Here is an 18,348-nt window from a genome sequence, read left to right on the forward strand (position 1 = left end):
AGAGGATACAAATTATTTTCACTGAAATTTGATAAAAGTACATATTTGCTCTAGGTGTTTTAGGACTTATGGTGTCTTGGCAAGTTGGCTCAGTTGCTGCAGTCTTGGACTTCACTCTTTTGCTTTTCCCTTCCTTTGCTCTCTTCATAATAGCAATCAAAGGTTGCCCATCATAGTCATCGTCCAATGTTGTTGTTGTCTTGCCCCTTTTCCTGCAAAAAAATTGGGCATGCTAGGACAAATAGAAAAAACAAATTTGAACTAATGGGAAAGATAGGAGTGAGTAAAGATGACCTTTTATTCCTTGCTAGTTCTACTGATAGTTCACCATCATCATCAGGTACATTCTCCTTACATTTTTTGGCATGCTGACCAAGTTTCTTGCATTTCTTGCATCTGTGCCTCATCATGCCCCTTGTGTCTTTGCTTTTGTGGCCTCCCAGCATGCCTCTTTGAGGTGGGATGGTACAACTTGAACCCTGGATCACCCTTTGCCCACTTTTGCCCACTTTGACTTGTGAAGAAATGGCCTAATGCAGCTCTAAACCTCTCAATAGAGTAATAGTCATCAATATAATCCTCAATTCTAAGATTTCTCTTAGAGCTAATCACAGCTAGGGCATGTGTGCATGGTTTTCCAGTAAATTGCCACTGGTTGTAACTGCATTCCTTCAAGTCTGACTCTCTCCATGTACATCCATCTTCAGATGCACCACTGATTTCAGCACCTAGATGTCCACTCTTTGTAATCCTATATCCCTTCAGTCCCCTCGTCCTCGATGAGAATACTTTCATCACTTTAGTGATGATTTTCCCCTAAAATCTAGCTCCAATCCTATTCCTAAGCTCTATTTTCTCTATCATCACTTGCCTTAGCTTGTCACATAGGTCCACAATTGGCAGAGCTTTGAAAGCATTGATCTTGCTGTTGAAGCTTTTAGAAATGTTGTTGTTGATGTAATCCATCTTGCAGAGGCCATTGAATTTGCTTCTTGCTCATACGAAAGGATGATTTTCATGTAGCCATTTTATGGCTACTGGACTTGCCTCTCTGATGTGCTTCATGTGCTCCTCAAAAATGTCCTCACTCCATGCTCTTGCTACTGGCCATAAGTGCCTGTCAAACACCTCTCTTCTATACTTCTTGCTGAGATTCTTCCATATGTGCATCATACACTCCCTTTGCTCACACTCAAAAAAGGCATGTCCAATAGCAACTATCACACCAAGTCCTACATCTGAATGGAGGGCTAGACCACATGGGCTACCAATAGCCAGTTTCAGCTTGTCCATGAACCAGACCCAAGTATATTTACTTTCATATTCAAATATTCCAAAGGCAACATGGAACAACCAATTATGTCCATCTATTGCCGTTACAGATGCTAGTTGTCCCCTATAGCTGCTTGTGAAGAATGTTGAATCTATGCCTAAGTAAAGCCAACAGCCAATTAAGAAGCCATCAATGCATGGTTTCAAGGCCACAAATATCTTTCATTGTAGCTTGTTGTGAAGCCGTCACCTGCGCACCAGGGAGAAGCTGGTGTCGCGGAGGTTCTGCGAAGCTTCCGTAACGCCATCGCCTAGGGGGAAGTAGTTGGTACGCGCGGAGGAGTGTTGCGCATGAAGGAGTGATGCGCGGAGGAACGTTGTGCACAAAGGTGTGCTTTATGCGCAGTGGGATGCGGCGATTCACTCGTGCGAAGGGAGACTATTTGCTTGTGCGAATGGCGCAAGGATGCTTCAGCGGTGATCGGCGGCGATCCTCTGCGATTTGAGGAGGGCTAGGGTTTGGGTGTTGCAATGTGGGGTGACGGAGCCGTGAATAGCTGCTCTGCATTTTGTACTAAAGGGCTCGTGCAAAAGTGACAACACTAAAGTTTTAACATCTGCAACAGAGCTATCATCCTCCAATTTGAGCGACAATAGCATCTTGTAACTCCTGTACCTTTTGCGATGGTAGTTTTCAGTTCAGGATCTTTGTAATGGTATTCTTAGTGTCAGACGCTTTTGTGATGATATTTACATAACTTTCCCTAACTTAAAAAGATAATTTAAAGATTGCATTGGATGCAGCAAAATACCTTTCCTGCCATGGATACCATTTTTCGTTCCGTCTCCAAAAGCTCACTAAATATAGCACCAATTCATGTATCCAAAGCAATATGTAAAGGGTATGTTTGGTTCTCCGAACGAGCCTCAAACTGAATGAGCGGATGCATATAATCTAAAAAAAACGTGTTTGATTGTTTGTACCTACTGTTCCTACTTGTATCCACTCATGCAAATGCATGACCTTAGCCTGAATGAGGAGTGAAGCTCATGCAAGCTCTGCATTCGCTTATGCAGGCAGTCTCACTTGTCAGTGTCACAAAAATATCTTCATACGGCCTCAATTTTTGCACCTGCTTATACAACCTCATATTCAGTTAAACAAACAGAAAATCGGCTCATTGCATCTACTCATTTTGCCTCAGATACAACCAAACAAACACTATTTTATTCAACACATGACTCCACTCAGTTTGCTTCTCTTTATCCAGAATATACGATATAGCTCTACGAAACTTCGCTCGATCAACCAAACACACCCAAAATAACTTGAGTACTCATCCTTACAGCCAGAGTTAAAGACACTTCGTTGCACCGTTAATCATTGCAATCAAAACCGTGGGGGCCGCCTTAACTCTTCATGGTGCATTGGGCCCACACACCAGTGACCCGCACAGCCACCCATTGCCCCATTGTCCAGTCCAGCGGCTGAGGCTACTACTCTTCTGACCACAAATTATGTCTCGATCCGAACCTTAACCAAGGATGGCAACGAATCGAGTCAGATGCGGATTTAGCCAAAACCCACCTACCATGAAACCCAAAAATCAAAACTCAACCCGCACCCGAATTACTAATCAGGTTGAAAAGTGCCCCCACGCTCGAACCCGACGGGGACCCAAAACCCGACAAGTACCCGTCGGGTCTTACAACAGAAACGCGGGAGATTCAGACATTCAGTTCCGCTGAACAGTAATAACTGGAGATTGTTTCTATGTTTCTATCAACCAAATACATGACAATACATGAGGCAGGAACAATTCCAATCATTAGGCAGTGACAAACAATTGTAGTTACAGAATGAGTCTACGTGTCTAGATTCATAACAGTTACAAAGTAGGGAAATCATCTGATAAGTGGTAATACAAATTGAAGACAAAAAACCAAGAATCAAACAATGGAAAAGGAACAAGATAACTCAAACAGTATGCTTGCTGATACACATTTACAAAGTAGGGAAATCATCTGATACACATTTGAAGTTGATATCCCAACTAGCTTACTTCTTCATATGCGTAGCAAAACTCACTTAAACATGATAGCAAGAAAAATTCAGTACAAAGACAGGTAACTGCATACAATCAAGAGTCAAGACACACAAATTCTGTACAAACATCCAAAACTATCACAGAAATACTATTTTGCAAATGGGAGCACCACAAATTTGGAGCATTTTCATCTGACAAACTGATAGTAACAACTGCTTATAGCTCTTAGCTCAGAACCAGAATAGGGCAGTAGCATTTAGCAACTAGAATAGGGCAGTAGCATTTAGCAACTGCTTATAGCAACAGAATAGGGCAGAATAGGCAGTGACAATACTGAAATCAGAATGTTCAGTAGGACAAACACAACTGCTTATAGCTCAGAATATCAAAAGCTTATAGCTAGTTTAATAGTTCATACAAATTCTGCTCAGACTGCTTAGTTCAATAGTTTATACATTTCGTGTCCAAACAACCCCAACTCCTCTTAGCCTCCTGCAATTACATTAGCCAATGAGATTATGAGAACATGCTAGAGAATGAGAGAGAGCATAAATACACTAATACAGCAAGAAAAGAGCTCTGTCACAGTTTCACACACATGCATGAGCTAATGAGAACAACATGCAGACACTAACAAGAGTAATGTACAGCTGCAGAAACATTTGTTCAAACATTCACTATTGAGATGTTAAACACAGAATCCTGACACTAACAAGATATCAATGTACTGGAAGAATAGTTCAAACATTAACTACTACGGCTGCTCTACTGCTGTGGTTGTGGCTGTTGCTACTTGCTAGATACAACCTAGTTCTTTATCTGAAACAGAACACAGAAGCCCCAACTCGATATCATAATTGGAGTACACAGTATTTGGAGACTTGGACTTAAGAACACGGAACACAGAAGACACTTTGACGGCCTAGATTCAGCTGCTTTGACTCCAACTCAATACACGATACTGACAGATTTGAGAAGCAGGGAGCACCGAGAGTACCTGTTGTTGACGTACTCGATCAATCGAAGACGAGATAATCGGAGATAAGGATCGTAGAGGCGGCCGCGGCTGGAGAAGACGATGAGCGCAAGAGCACCGAGAGCTCGAATGGATGGCCGACGACGAGGACAGAAGGGGCAGCATGGATGGCGACCTCGGCGGACGGCCGACGAGTTGGCGAATGGGATTTCGGGGAGGTCTGAGGTCGAGCACTCTCAGTCTCAAATCTGAGAACTGGCAACTGAGAAGGACGAACGCGCGAACGTGAATGACGGAATGGAATCTGGACTAGGGATTTGGGGTTTTGACGGCGGCGGCGGCCGAGTGCCTGAGTGCGGAGTGTTGCCGTGTTGGGCTGAGCTGGCGGCTGGCCGACTGGGCTTCGCTGATTCGCGGACGCAGAGGGATTAGCTGATTCAGGTGACCCGTCGGCACCCACAGGCCATTTATTTCGTTTCTTTTTCGATTCCTATCTACCTTTTTATTTCTTTTATTTTTTTTACCTATAATAACTTTATTTCAAAATAAATCGTGAAATAAAAAGAGAATCTCAAAGTAAGAGAATAGAAAAGATAATTCCTTCGTGTAGAAAACTGTTAAAAAAAATCGTTAGAATGCTGAATGAAACCAGAATCCCTTTGTAAAGGGAACGAGACTTACGTCTTCTCCCTCCTCTTCGTTCACCAGTGTGACTGTTCTTCTTTGACTCCACTGACATTCACCCTCGCCCGACTATGGTGACGCCGCCGCCGCCGAAGCCACAACCTTTGACCACCACCATCACTAACCATTTCAACACATGACGCCTCGCCAGCCTTCACCGCCCACTAGCGGCCCTCCACCACCATAACAAGCAACATCCTTGTTGCCTCGTCTGCCACCAACGCTGGTCTGGCCAGCCTTCACGACAAACTCTCTAACACCGTCGAGCACAAATAAATCTTCACCTCAAATCGTAAATTCTCTGCTCCAAATCTAAAACCCCTCCTAATCCCAATTTCGACTGAGAGAATTGTGAGATCTCAGCCACCTAAGATCTTGCAAAACTATTATAAATATCCAGCCACGCAGGTGAGGTTGCTCCCGTTAGAAATATTGGTTTGGCCTATTATATTTGAATATTTTCTAACAAATCTCAAATGCCAACACGTGAAAGGATGTCATAGTTTTTTATATCATATTGCTAGTAGAGTTGGAGAGAGACCAACTTAAAAGGAATTATCCTTCGTCTCTTAGCTCATGGACTAAAAGAATATATGTGTGCACTCGCTCATCTCGTCTCGTCGGGCCGGGGCAAAGGGCGTGGGTGCAGGCGTATGACACCTACATAAATTGTTCATTAAAATCGGGTCTAGTTACTTGCACATGTACGGCTTTATTTTGTTGTTTTGTTCTTTTACTACGTAGAAAAATGATCAACATGTTATATACAGAAATCAATCGTGACACGTTTGAGCTGTGTGATTCTCTCTATATATACCTACCTACCATCGCCACCACATAAGCAATACAACAAATTATGGTTTTGTCTCTTTCTCGCTAATGCGCCGCCACAGGTAGGCTATTTCATCCCACTTGCACCAGCAATCGGGAAGCTCTTCTAGAAGCATCACCCTTGATATCTTATACCGGGAGAGGACAAATAAGGTTTTCGGGAATCGCTTGGCATGACTACTCATGATCTTCTTTCAATACGTCCTCTTCATCATCGTTTGATGCACGATCACATGGCATCTATATCTCTTGATGTCGACAGATATGTTCAGTTTACTCTCCTTGGCACCGACATACATACATACATATATATACATACATATATACATATATATACATACATATATACATATATATCTTATGAGTTTGTATATGACTAGGCTGCTTTATTAGTCTGCATTCATGATTTATTTAGGAATTAATCAAAATAGATAGCTACATTGGGAGATGACGAATAAGATTTTTGAAAATTGTTAGGTATGACTACTCACGACCTCCTTCCTTTATGTCCTCTTCATCATCGTTTGCTTCATGCCATCACGAGACATTTATCTCTTGTTGTCGATTGATACGTTCACTTTACTCTCCATCGCACCGATACATACATACATACATACATACATATACATACATACATACATACATATACATACATACATACATACATACATACATATATATATAGACATACATACATATATATATATATATAGCCTTATCAGTTTGTATATAATTAAACTACTTTATTAGTCCGTATTCATGATTTGTTTAGGAATTAATCAAAATAGATAGCGGTTCCAGCTGTAAGTCCACCTTGCATCTCCTATTGGGCCTCGGGTTGTCCCGCTCGGGATGACACAGCCCGCCACCTAGTGCTCCCCCCTCCCCGCTCCCCGTTTGACCGTCGCCACCTTCGGCAAGTTGCTCTGACAGCAATGGCCCCCCTCTCCCTCTCTCTTCCCCTCCTTTTCTCCTCTCCTCTCATCCTTTCTCATCCCCTGCTGGCAGGTCCTTCTCCGTCGAGTGGTGCTTGCAAAGTCGTGGTCCTCTCGCCAAATTCGCACCGGGTTGGCCGGATCGGGCCTCCCACCGGTCAGATATGCGTCTCGGCGGCTTGCTCATCGTGGTTCCGTGCCTTCTTTGTGCTCCCTGGTGGTCGACAGGTGGGCGACCCCGTGTGCTCCCAATCGACCCTGGACTGACCCGGCGACGGTGCTGGCATGTTTGGTCGGTGGTCATGGCCAGCTTTGCGTTGACGTGTCAGTAGTCAACGGTCATGGCCTGCTTCCGCGCTTCGCCACCGCCGGGATGTGCGCCTTCAGTTGGCATGTTGTTGGTTGCCGTAGCTGTGCTGTGGTGATCTGTGTCCGCTTGCTATTTCTGTGTCAAGCCCGGCTGCCACTCTCTGCGTGTCCTGCTGGGTTGCAGCTGTGGCGGCTGTGGTCACCGGCAGGCACGGTTCCTGCAGAGGTCGTGGTCATGCTTGGTGGCATGGTGGGGCGGCGACCGTGGGAAGTCAGGTCTGTGCCCTGCCTTCCGGGGTTCTCTTGTGGACGTGCGTGGCAGATCTGGTGGCCGGCAGGCCCTACGTGTCATCGGTTTCAATGGGCGTGGGTACATGCGTTTTTTATGCACTGAGCCGGGCCGCCCCTCCCTGAGCGGCTTTCTGGGTGGTGGCGGCGGATGGCTATTCTGCTCATCGCCTGACCATCGCTCAGTTCGGCAGCCTTGGTTGGGCCCTCGCTGGCACGCTTGTTTGGCTAGCTCGACCACTTTTGTGCAGGTTTTCAAGGCGGGGAGACGCGAGCGAAAGCTCTGCCCGCTTACTGGTGCAAATATCAAATTTGACACCCTCGGGCGCCATTCCCTCCCTAGAGGCAATATTTTCGCGTCTTCTCCACCCTAGATGCTTCTTTAGGTGAAAATCTTGTTCGGGTGTCCGAATAGGCGACTGTGGCATTGATGTCATTATCTTCTTGAAGGCATCGATTCGAGAAGCCCGTATTCTTTTCGACTGATCCGTTGGCTTCTTCTATAGGTTTACCCCTATATTCTCAATTCACAGTGACTCTTCTTTCTGGATAGACGCTTCACGACACTGATTTGATTCAATGCGTGCTCCTACGAAGCTTTGCGCTACCGACTTGCATATCAAAGAGGTGCGGCGTAGGAGCATGGCTCAACCAAACTAACTTGTGAGGGAGAGTTTGATTGATTAGCGCGCGTGTTGAGTTGAGTTGATCTTGTCTGCTATCTGTTTGCGTCTCTTAATATGAGCGTCGTCTGTTGAGTTGAGGTCGTATTTTTGTCTTAAGGGTAAAGTACCGTTTTTCCTTTCTGAAATCGTTCATTTGTTAAGGTTTTTGAACCTAATTTTTCTTATAAATTGAAACAATTCTTTTTTTTTTAATTTATGCTCAGCTCGAGCTCTAACTCACCGTGATCTTTCAAGGAAAAAAAAACTTGCATCCAACAGCTGCAGCTGGAACAGATAGCGGCAAACGTGAGGCGAACCGCCTCATTTCTGATTCGTGTGATTGCACTCACCTATGCCACCGGAGCACGGGCTAACTTAGCGAGCAGCCTTGTCCCTCTTCGTGCTCTTCAAGTCCTCGCCGTCGCGTGGTCACCGGTAGCGCCACGGGCCCGGCTCGTCGCCACTGTCGTCACGCAGGTGATATGCTTGATGGAGAAGGCGTTCGTCGATGTGGGCATGAACGCCGGAGACGAGTCGGCGGCTGCCTTTGCCACCGTAAGAGCCACCGTCGTGCAGGCCTCTAGCATCTTCTTCACCCCTGCCACGATCTTATGTTTGCCAGACTCGGTGCTTCTGAATGGTCTTTCACTCTACAGCTTTATACCTATCTTAGCATCAGCAAAGCAATCAAATTCAGGCTAGCTTATGCTCCTCTCTCTTAGCATCAATAAGGTTCCTGCAGCTAATTGTTTGTGCGTTTGTGTCAGTATCTAATAAAAACACTCTTAATTCGAGTAACAGACTGACCGTACCATGGAGAATTGCGCCTCATTTGATCCGAGGAGATTTCATTTGACGTAGAAAGAAGACGTGACCTCTGAACTGAACCTGTCTACTGAATATTGTTTCTTCAGAGAAAGCAAAGGGTTTGATAGCAGAGGCCGCGAGCAGGGCGCGCAGCTGGTAGTGTTCCCAGAAGCCTTCGTCGGCGGTTTCCCCTGTGGAACCGACTTTTGGGGTCACCATCGGCGGCCCCGCCCAGGCAAAGGGGAGAAAGGGGAAGGACGCATTCTGCATGTACTATGCCTCCGCCATAGACGTCCCCGGTACGCCCCAAAACCCACCGGCGACTTCACAACTTGTTCTCTCTTTTGTTCCCGAGAAAATTAGAAGAATCTTGCCTTATGCGACGAGACGTTGACATCCCAACCGACGCATGATTGCGCGTGGAGCACGCAGGTCCGGAGGTGAGCCGCTTAGCTTCATTTGCCGGGAAATACAGGGTGTACCTGGTGATCGGCGCGGTGGAGACTGGAGAGGCAGGGGCACACGCTGTACAACACGGTGCTCTTCTTCAGCCCGGCGGGGGAGTACCTGGGGAAGCACCGCAAGCTGGTGCCGAAGGTGCTGGAGCGCGTCATCTGGGGGTGCGGGGACGGTTCCACGCTCTCGCTCTACGACACCCCCATCGGCAGGATCGGGGCGCTCGTCTGCTGGGAGAACAAGATGCCCCTGGCCAGGACCGCGCTGTACGGCAAGGGCCTCGAGGTATACTGCGCGCCTACCGCCGACGACTCGGACCTCTGGCAGGCCTCCATGCGGCACATCGCCCACGAGGGAGGGTGCTTTCTCCTGTCCGCGAACCAGTTCTGTCTCAGGAAGGACTACCCTCCCCCGCTGGAGTACAGGTTCTCCAGGTTCGACGAGGAGCCCTCACCGAATGCCGTCGTCAGCCGCGGGGGGAGCGTGACCGTCTCGCCGTCTGGGACCGTCCTGGCAGGGCCCAACTACGACGGCGAGGGCCTCCTCACTGCCGATCTAGGTACGTACGTAAGAACTATAGAGTACAAATTCACACGATGAGTGGAGCGCATCTTTGCAGCCTTCTTTTGTGCTCGTCGAGGCGCTGACCTGTGTACATCGTATGCAGACCTTAGTGAAATCGTTCGAGCCAAGTTCGACTTCGACGTGGTGGGGCACTCCTCGCGGCCGGAGGTGTTCACCTTGGTCGTCAAGGACCAGCCGCAGCTCCCTGTGACATATGCCTCTGCTTCTCGGAAGGCCTCAGCTGTATAGATGATCATGAGAGCGTTCACAGTCCAGAACCTTTTTCTTTTTCTAAGTAAAGCAAATTCCGGACAAATATAGCCTCCCATGCGAGCGCGTCAATAATCTCGAAAAATGTGACCAGTTTTACACAAAAATATTGTATCAACTCGTCTGCTGTAAAAGGTACTCTCATATGTGCAACTTAAAAGAGGTTGATTGCGCCGTGCAATTACACGGCGTGGTTCGATGAATTTTGTAAAGCCTGACCCACCCACAGCGAGGAGATCCAGCAGTTCGGCTGAACGCTTCGGCGCAAAATTTTGAGATAGAACGGATATGATCATGCCGGCAGCTTAGGCGCGGTGATCGCCGACGACGAGGCGGGCATGAACGCCGGATCAGAGCCACCGTCTTGCAGGCCTCCAGTGTCTTCTACCACACATCTCCCACATAGTTATGTGCCACCCGGCTGCTCGCGTGCGTTGCGTACTTGCGTGCCGACCCGGCCAGGGCATCGTCGATTCTTTTCCTCTGCTTATGAGCTCACTGCCTTTACACTCTTAACCCGGTACTGTCATGGCCCAGCCTAAGCCCAGCCTAGCCCGGAAGGAATCGGGCCTTTTTCCTAGCGTGGCCAGGCTGGGAAATGTTCAGTTCTACCCCTAACCCATGCCTGCAGGCGCTTCGGAGTTTGGCCGTTTGGGTATTTCTCGTATGTAGTGCCAAATCTTACTAGGAAATTGGTTTTTTCTTAAAAAAATTAAGAAATGGGCTACATCGTTTATGTATATGTCTAGCAAATAGATATACCTAAATAATATGCACATTTTAAACCCTAGAATTGTGTTGGGAACCGAGATTCATAAACTCTTAGAGTTTATTTGGCAGAGTTACTTCAAGAATTATTAGAAGTGAACATTTACAGAGGTAGAGCTGTAAGTACATCAGGGATGTTTAGGTGAATCATCTTATTCTCATTTTATATTAAAAATAAATATTAAATACACTTTGTTTATAATATCCAAACTTCATATTTAAGATGCAGCTAAGAGTTGAAGTCCTACTAAATAGATTCTCATAACCTAGTTTGAACCTTCCTCCTCCTTTCCTTCCACCATCACCAGCTGTTCCCAACCACGCACGCCTCTGCTTGCCTTCCTGCTGGCGTTGCTCGTCGATGAGGCACTATCATTATTTCTTCCCATTGTAGCTATCACTAACCGCTCATACCCTTATTTGAGGACCGGGTTTGGCAAACATTGCTAAAAATAAATACATCAGAAGCAAGACCCTTACATAAGTGGAAGGAAAGCTAGGAGACTCTCACTTTTGGTTAGGACTAATGAAAGTCAAACAACAATTTCTAAAATGAGGCGCATTCTAAATATAGAATGGCATCCAAATTAGATTTTGGAAGGACATATAGATACATAATGCTCTACTTAGCGAACAATACATGTGGCTTTTTAACATTGTGAGGCATAAGAATCACACAGTTGCGGAGGTGATGAGCACAATATCACTTCATATTTCCTTTTGCGGACCTATCTTAGGGGATAATCTTATAATATGGCAGAATTTAGTGAATAATCTAGTAAGCATACAACTATCTCAAGGAAGTGATGTCTTTAGATGAAGTCTACATTCGAACAGACAATTCTATGTGTGATATGTATCGACATATGACTAACAAAGACATATCCTTTCCTAGTAAAGGTCTGCAATTAAAAATTCCTTTAAAAATAAAGATCATCTTGTGATATATGGCCAGAGGGGTAACCCTGACGAAAAATAATATAGCAAAACACAATTAGAATGGGAATATCAAATGTTGCTTTTGTAACTATAATGAAAATATATAACACATGTTCTTTGATTGTTGTTTCGCTAAATCAATATGGCGTGTAGTCAAAATTCCCTAGATTTAACACACACCGAGAAACATTATGCAAATGATGGGCAATGTGCTTAGGGTGTGTTGGGCAAAAAAAAAAAAAAACTTTGTTGGTGTAGTAGCTTTATGTTGGAATGTATGATTATGCCACAACGATATTATTTTTAACAACAAAACAACACTTTCTTTTTGCAAACAATCTTCAGAGGGACATACTGACTTCGACAATAGAGTTTATTGTTGAAAAAGGAAGAGAGGGAACCTATGCACCAAGCGTGCCAAGACGAGAGATCGTTACTATGGAAGTTTTCGCTAAGAATAGATGTCGATCTAATGACAGGCTAGGTGATGCTTGATATTTCAATAATCATGTAGCTTATTATCTCTATTTTTTTTTATGATGCTTGCATGTGGCAACAACTTGTAATAATGTATTAGGTTTGTGCACCTCGTAGTACAGAGACCGAAAATGTTCTTTCTATTATTAAAAAAAACACTCAGTACATTGGGCAATCTCAAATTAGCGGTAGGTTAGGTCAACACAACACAGGAGTTAACGAAGTGGAGTAGAAGACAAAGCAAACCGGTAACAGGTAGTGTAGGTAACTTAGGCGTGACTCCTGGAGCAAAATAGAAACAATTTTATGCTGCACACTGCATGATGCATAGTGATGCTGCAAACTCATTCTTTCTAGAGGAACAACCACATTTCCATCTCCATTTTTTTTACAGAGGAGCAACCACATTTTTTGTGTCAAAACATGTATGATATCTTTACATGTCCTTATCAAAGAGAGGCACACCTTTCAAACAAACTTTAAACTGAACATTGACGGCACGGTCCAGGCCTAAGCCCTAGACACGAGTCCGAACGGCACACAGCAGGCTATTCAGAACCGTAGCAACTTGGAGTTGCGTGCCGGTTCAGAATACTACAAAAGGAATGCTTCAGCTACAACAATACTTCTGTTCAAACGCACTTCACCGTTCACACAGCTGTTTGATCCACTAATCTGAAAAATGCACTCGAACAATCCCATTTGGATCAGGCAACAGAAAATTCTCAAATTAATGGAAGACATGGCGAAGAGATTGCACTCCTGTGTGCTGACAAAACCAGCAGGTGCAGGTCTGCAGTGCGACTGACCTGTAGGGAAAATCCAATTGGGAGGAATTCTAGGACGGCGACATGGCTGCATGGAGCCACGCCGAGCAGCTAATCTACCCTGTCGTTGGTCCAAGCTCGCAAGTAAATAACACCCGGAAAAGGAATAAAAAGCGACACCAAGAGAGGAGGTCGTCACATGCAGCGTGCCCCACCATGGGCGAGTGTGAGTATCTTTGTGCACCAAGCCCACTGGTCGCGCTAAATATTTCCAAAACCCAAGCTCGACGGGCGAGCAGTAACCATCATCATATGTGAAGTGTATCCATGTGTTTGGTTAGCGTAAGAGCCCGAGCCTAGATCGGACTGGCAGGTTGAATCGAATAACACTATTTTAGCGCAGTGATACAAATTTTAAGAATATTTTATTAGGATGTTGAACGATCTCATAGTGAAAATTAGCCAAACGATGCATATATATTCTATCAACATCGTTAATTACCTATTGTTAGTAATAATTCGTGATTATCAGTGGTTACTAAGGATTTTTAGTTAAATATTAATTATAATTAGATATTATTAACCATAACTAATTATAATTATAGGTATTTAGTGATGATTATTGACAACTTAAGTTATGATTAACTAGAATTAGTAGTGATTAATACTAATTAGCATAATTTATTGGTAATAACAAATATAAAAATATTATTTTAAAAAAACAATTAAGTTATATATGAATATAATATATAGCTTTTAAGCAACTAAATACATTCTCGTACCATTCCAACTAAACACATTCTTATACCATCTCATACATCTAACCAAACAACCTACTTGTACCACTTCATCCAGAAGCATTCCGTCCAGGACGATCTCATCTCATTCATCTTCGTTCAACCAACCAAACACTACCTAAGAGTTGAGATGCAACATGTATTGTATTCATCATCTCAGTGATACTTATACAGGTGTACAACAGCTCATCGTGTGCAACTGAAAGCTGGATATGCAGCTAACATGCAGCGAGAGTGGCGTAAGACTCGGACTATGACTAGCTCATAGCTAACAAACTAACTAATTGATAATGAAACAGTCAATTATTTCTACACCTCCTTAGTTCGAGCGTTGGTGTCAGCGATGCACAAACTGGACTTGAGCTCGTCGAACAACGAAGAAGGTTCCTTAGTCATGATGTCCATAATCTACTGATGTGCATGAACATCAATATATAGCTTAATGTGCTTCGTGTGCCCATGATGAACCTGATTCATGAAGAGAACACCACTAAGACATTGTCACAGTACACCATCGTTGCTTTGTCGACGACGATGTGGAGCTTGCCAAGAAGGTTACGGAGGCAGCAACACTCAGCTATGACATTAGCGACACCACGGTACTCGGCCTCGACACTCGATCGAGACACCGTTGGCTACCTCTTCGATGACCATGAAATCAATGAATCGCTAAGGAAAACGCAGAAGCCAGATGTAGACTGCCGTGTATCAGGACAACCAGCCTAGTCCGTGTTACTGTAGGCGACAAGTGGCATCGATGGCGAGCAGTGGAACTGCAGACCTTGCGAGGTCATCCATCGAATCTACCATAGAATGCGTTTGACGAGGTTCCAGCGTACGTCGCGAGGTTCATGCATATGCAAACACACCTTTTGCATGGCATATGCAATGCCAGGTCGCATTAGCGTGAGATATTGGAGCGCACCAACAATGCTCCGGTAGAACGATGGATCACTAGCTGACATTCCCGGTGTGGTAGACACTTTGGGCTTCGTATTCACAGGTGTTTGAACAGATTTGCAGTTTTGCATGCTGACTCGTTGTACGAGATCTTCGCCATACTGCTCTTGTGATAGAAATAACCCGTGGTCAGTGCGTTGCACTTGTATGCTGAGGAAGAAGTGCAACGGACCGAGATCTTTTGTGGTGAAGGCATGATGCAATTGTACAATGATCCATCGAAGAAGGTCAAATGTGGAAGCTGTCAGCACAATGTCGTTGACGTAAAGAAGAAAAAACGCAATGTCAGCGCCGTGTCAGTACATGAAGAGCGAAGAGTCAGACTTGGATGACATAAAGTTGATGTTGTGTAGATGCCCAATGAAGTGATGAAACTAAGCGCGCGGTGCCTGCTTGAGCCTGTATAGGGACTTAGAGGGGAGTGAATGTACTTAAAAGTGCCTAGAGGGGGGTGAATAGGCTTTCTGAAAATTAAAAACTAAACAACGGATTAAACGGATGCCGGATACTCCGGTCGAAGTATCCGGCCTAGTCCGGAGTCTCCGGTCTATACAGGATTTCGAGAATAACTAAGAATTAACGAGAACAGCTAGAATCTAAAGGAGATACTAAATCTACTAGATAGCACAAAGCTTAAACAATAATAAATACTAGCAAGATGATCACTAGGACTAATTGTATGAAAAATTCTCAAAGCTACACAATTAAATAAATTGCACAAATGAGGACACAATTATCCCGGAGTTCGGCGACCTCACAAAGAAGTGTCTACGTCTCCGTTGAGGAGCTCACAAAGAGACAGGTCTTTTCCAACCCTATTCTCTTTTAGCGACCACAAAGATCAAGCTAGAATTTCCTTACTCAATTTAATGTCGATTACAAACTTCTCATGGCACTCCACAAAGATTGGGTGCTCTACGGGTGACGCCTTACTGTCTAGGAGCACAAGGCTCCAAGAGAAATGATCACAGTGAATGCTTGACGAAGAACTCAATGCTCAAGTGTCTTAACTTCACTCCAAACCCAATCTCACTAAATTTGCGCAAGACTAAGCACTAGAGATGTTTGGAGGGACTTTGAATGCTCTTGGAAGGCTTTATGAGTGTAGAGCTCAGCAGTAACAGCAAGCCATTAATGCTATGGGGTGTGGAAGTATATATAGCTCTCTCTCAAAAACTAGCTGTTACTGTTCTGACACACCTAAACTAGAGTATCCGGTGAACACCGGAGTATCCAGTCTAAAATTCAAAACGGCGTCAGAACGGTCACAGAACTGTGTCAGAACTAGCCGTTACGGATCTGTTAAGTTGCCGGAGTCTCCGGTGAACACCGGAGTCTCCGGTCCTGACAGGGCTACCACTCAGACAAAGTCCGGAGACTTACCGGACCCTCCAGCTTCTCCAGGTACCGGAGTATCCGGTGAACATCGGAGACTCTGGTCTTTTTAATAAAAGAATAAATACTAACCGAGCCACCCTTGCCGGAGTCTCCCTCGGAGACTCCGGTAAAAAAAAAATTCTCCTACCGGAGTATCCGGTGAACACCAGAGACACCGATCTTTTTTAACAAAAATAAATGCTTAACCGAGCGACCTCTGGCGGAGTCTCCCTCGGAGACTTCGGCCTAAAAACTCACCAACACGAAGTATCCGATGAACACCGGAGACTCTAGGCAAAAAAAAATTCGGAACCGAGCGCCTTCTGCCGGAGTCTGTCTCGGAGACTTCGGCCTAAATACTGAGGACCGGAGTATCCGGTGAACACCGGAGACTCCGGACCCAGTGAACTTATGTCTAACTTCCCGGTGTCCGTGGGTGAGTGTGTCTCTCAACTTATTTATTTTAAAGGTTATCTTGAGCATTGAGACACTAAACAAGCAATCAAATGCAACCCTCTTAATAGAGCGGCTATCCTAGACTCAATTTCAAGGATAAAAAAATTTAAATCCTATTGAGTAGTCCTCATTGCTTCTTTTTTCTTTTTGAGGGGCGTCAACCGTCATAAGTCTTCTTAATTTAGACTAAGACATGTTCATGACTTAGATAAACATATTAGATCCTTAATCGTTTTGTCATCAATAAGCCAAAACCCACTTAGGGGGCCTAGATACACTTTCAGGGAGGCAGACGTAGTCGGGGTGTTCGAAGTCGATGAACCTGATCGGTTGCTGGCAATACACGCGCTTGGCAATGTTGCCATGGAGGAACACATTCTTTACATCTAGTTGATGTATATGCCAGTGTCTTGAAGCAATGAGAAGAAGCACCGTCCGAATGGTAGCTGATTTTACCATCGGCGAAAAGGTCTGGTCAAAATCAAGTCATGGACATTGTGTAAAGCCTTGAATGCCCCATCTTGCCTTGCGGCGCTCCAGTGATCCGTCCAAATGGATCTTGTTCTTGAAGATCTATTTTCCACTGATGACATGAGCACCATGTGGTAACAGAACAAGAGTCCAGGTACTGTTGGCATGAAGGGCATGAAACTCCTCCTGCATAGCATCTAGCCATGCCAGATCGTGCTGAGTGGCGTGCATGGACTAGAGCACGACCCTAATGGTGGTGACGTTCGTGTACCGTGGATTAGGAATGATAACGCTTGCCTTGCCAAGGGTAACCATGTGGTGTGTCGGAGCAGCTATAGGTGTGACCGAACCAAGTGGTGTCAAAGGCGACATACTCAATGGCGAGGTCGGAGCGCTGAGTGCGACTGGAGTTGGCGCGGACGAAGGCAGTGTTGAGCGCCAGGCATGGTGAGCACGACCAGAGCTGGTACTGACCGATGCGGTGTCGATGTCGAGGCGTCGACATGACCCTGGCATCATGGCACACCGGGGCTTGTGGTGCCGAAGATGCGTGTATGGTGATCGCAGCGGAACCTGGAATGGAGGTGGGGCAGTGTCATGTTGTAGCACCGACGATGTGTGTTCCTGCCAAAAAGGAAAGGTGTGTTCATCCAAGACGATGTGCCGTGAAGTTAGAACACGTCTTGTTATTAAATCAAGATTTCTGTAGAATTTAGTGTTCAGTGGGTATCCAATAAAGACACATGCGGTGGAGCGTGGAACTAATTTATGCGGTGCCGTAGTTGTCGTGTTAGGATAGCATAAGTAGCCAAAGACTCGGAGATGCTGATAGTCTGGTGGAGAGCCGAACATAAGCTGGTATGCCGTGAGGTTGTTGTGTTCGTGACATGGCCGTCGATTTAAGAGATAGGTGGACGTGGCGAGAGTATCGAGCCATACTTAAGGTGGGATAGAGGCATGTAACAACAACGCGCAGAATCCCTCATTGAGAGTTCACAAGATGCACTCAATGCGACCGTTTGCGGAGATGTGTATGGACAGGTGAGACACAACATGATCCCGTGAGATGAGAAAAAGAAGCATGTGGCGTTGTTGTTTAATTCCTTGTTGTTGTTGGTTTGGAACCAGAGAATGGGGCGTTGGAACTAGTTCTGAACAAAGTTGCAGAAAGAGATTAGAGTGTGGAGAACGACAGAACAATGGGAATGTCCAAGCATAGTGTGAGTAGTCA

At 45.2% G+C, this 18,348-nt stretch overlaps 1 pseudogene; it reads left to right on the forward strand.

Moving 5' to 3' along the window:
* The first annotated feature begins 8,497 nt into the window (after positions 1 to 8,497).
* On the forward strand, positions 8,498 to 10,288 carry LOC133925555 (bifunctional nitrilase/nitrile hydratase NIT4-like; annotated as a pseudogene).
* The last annotated feature ends 8,060 nt before the right edge of the window (positions 10,289 to 18,348 follow it).

This window comes from Phragmites australis, chromosome 7, assembly GCF_958298935.1.
Source record: "Phragmites australis chromosome 7, lpPhrAust1.1, whole genome shotgun sequence".
Taxonomy (NCBI): Eukaryota; Viridiplantae; Streptophyta; class Magnoliopsida; order Poales; family Poaceae; genus Phragmites; species Phragmites australis.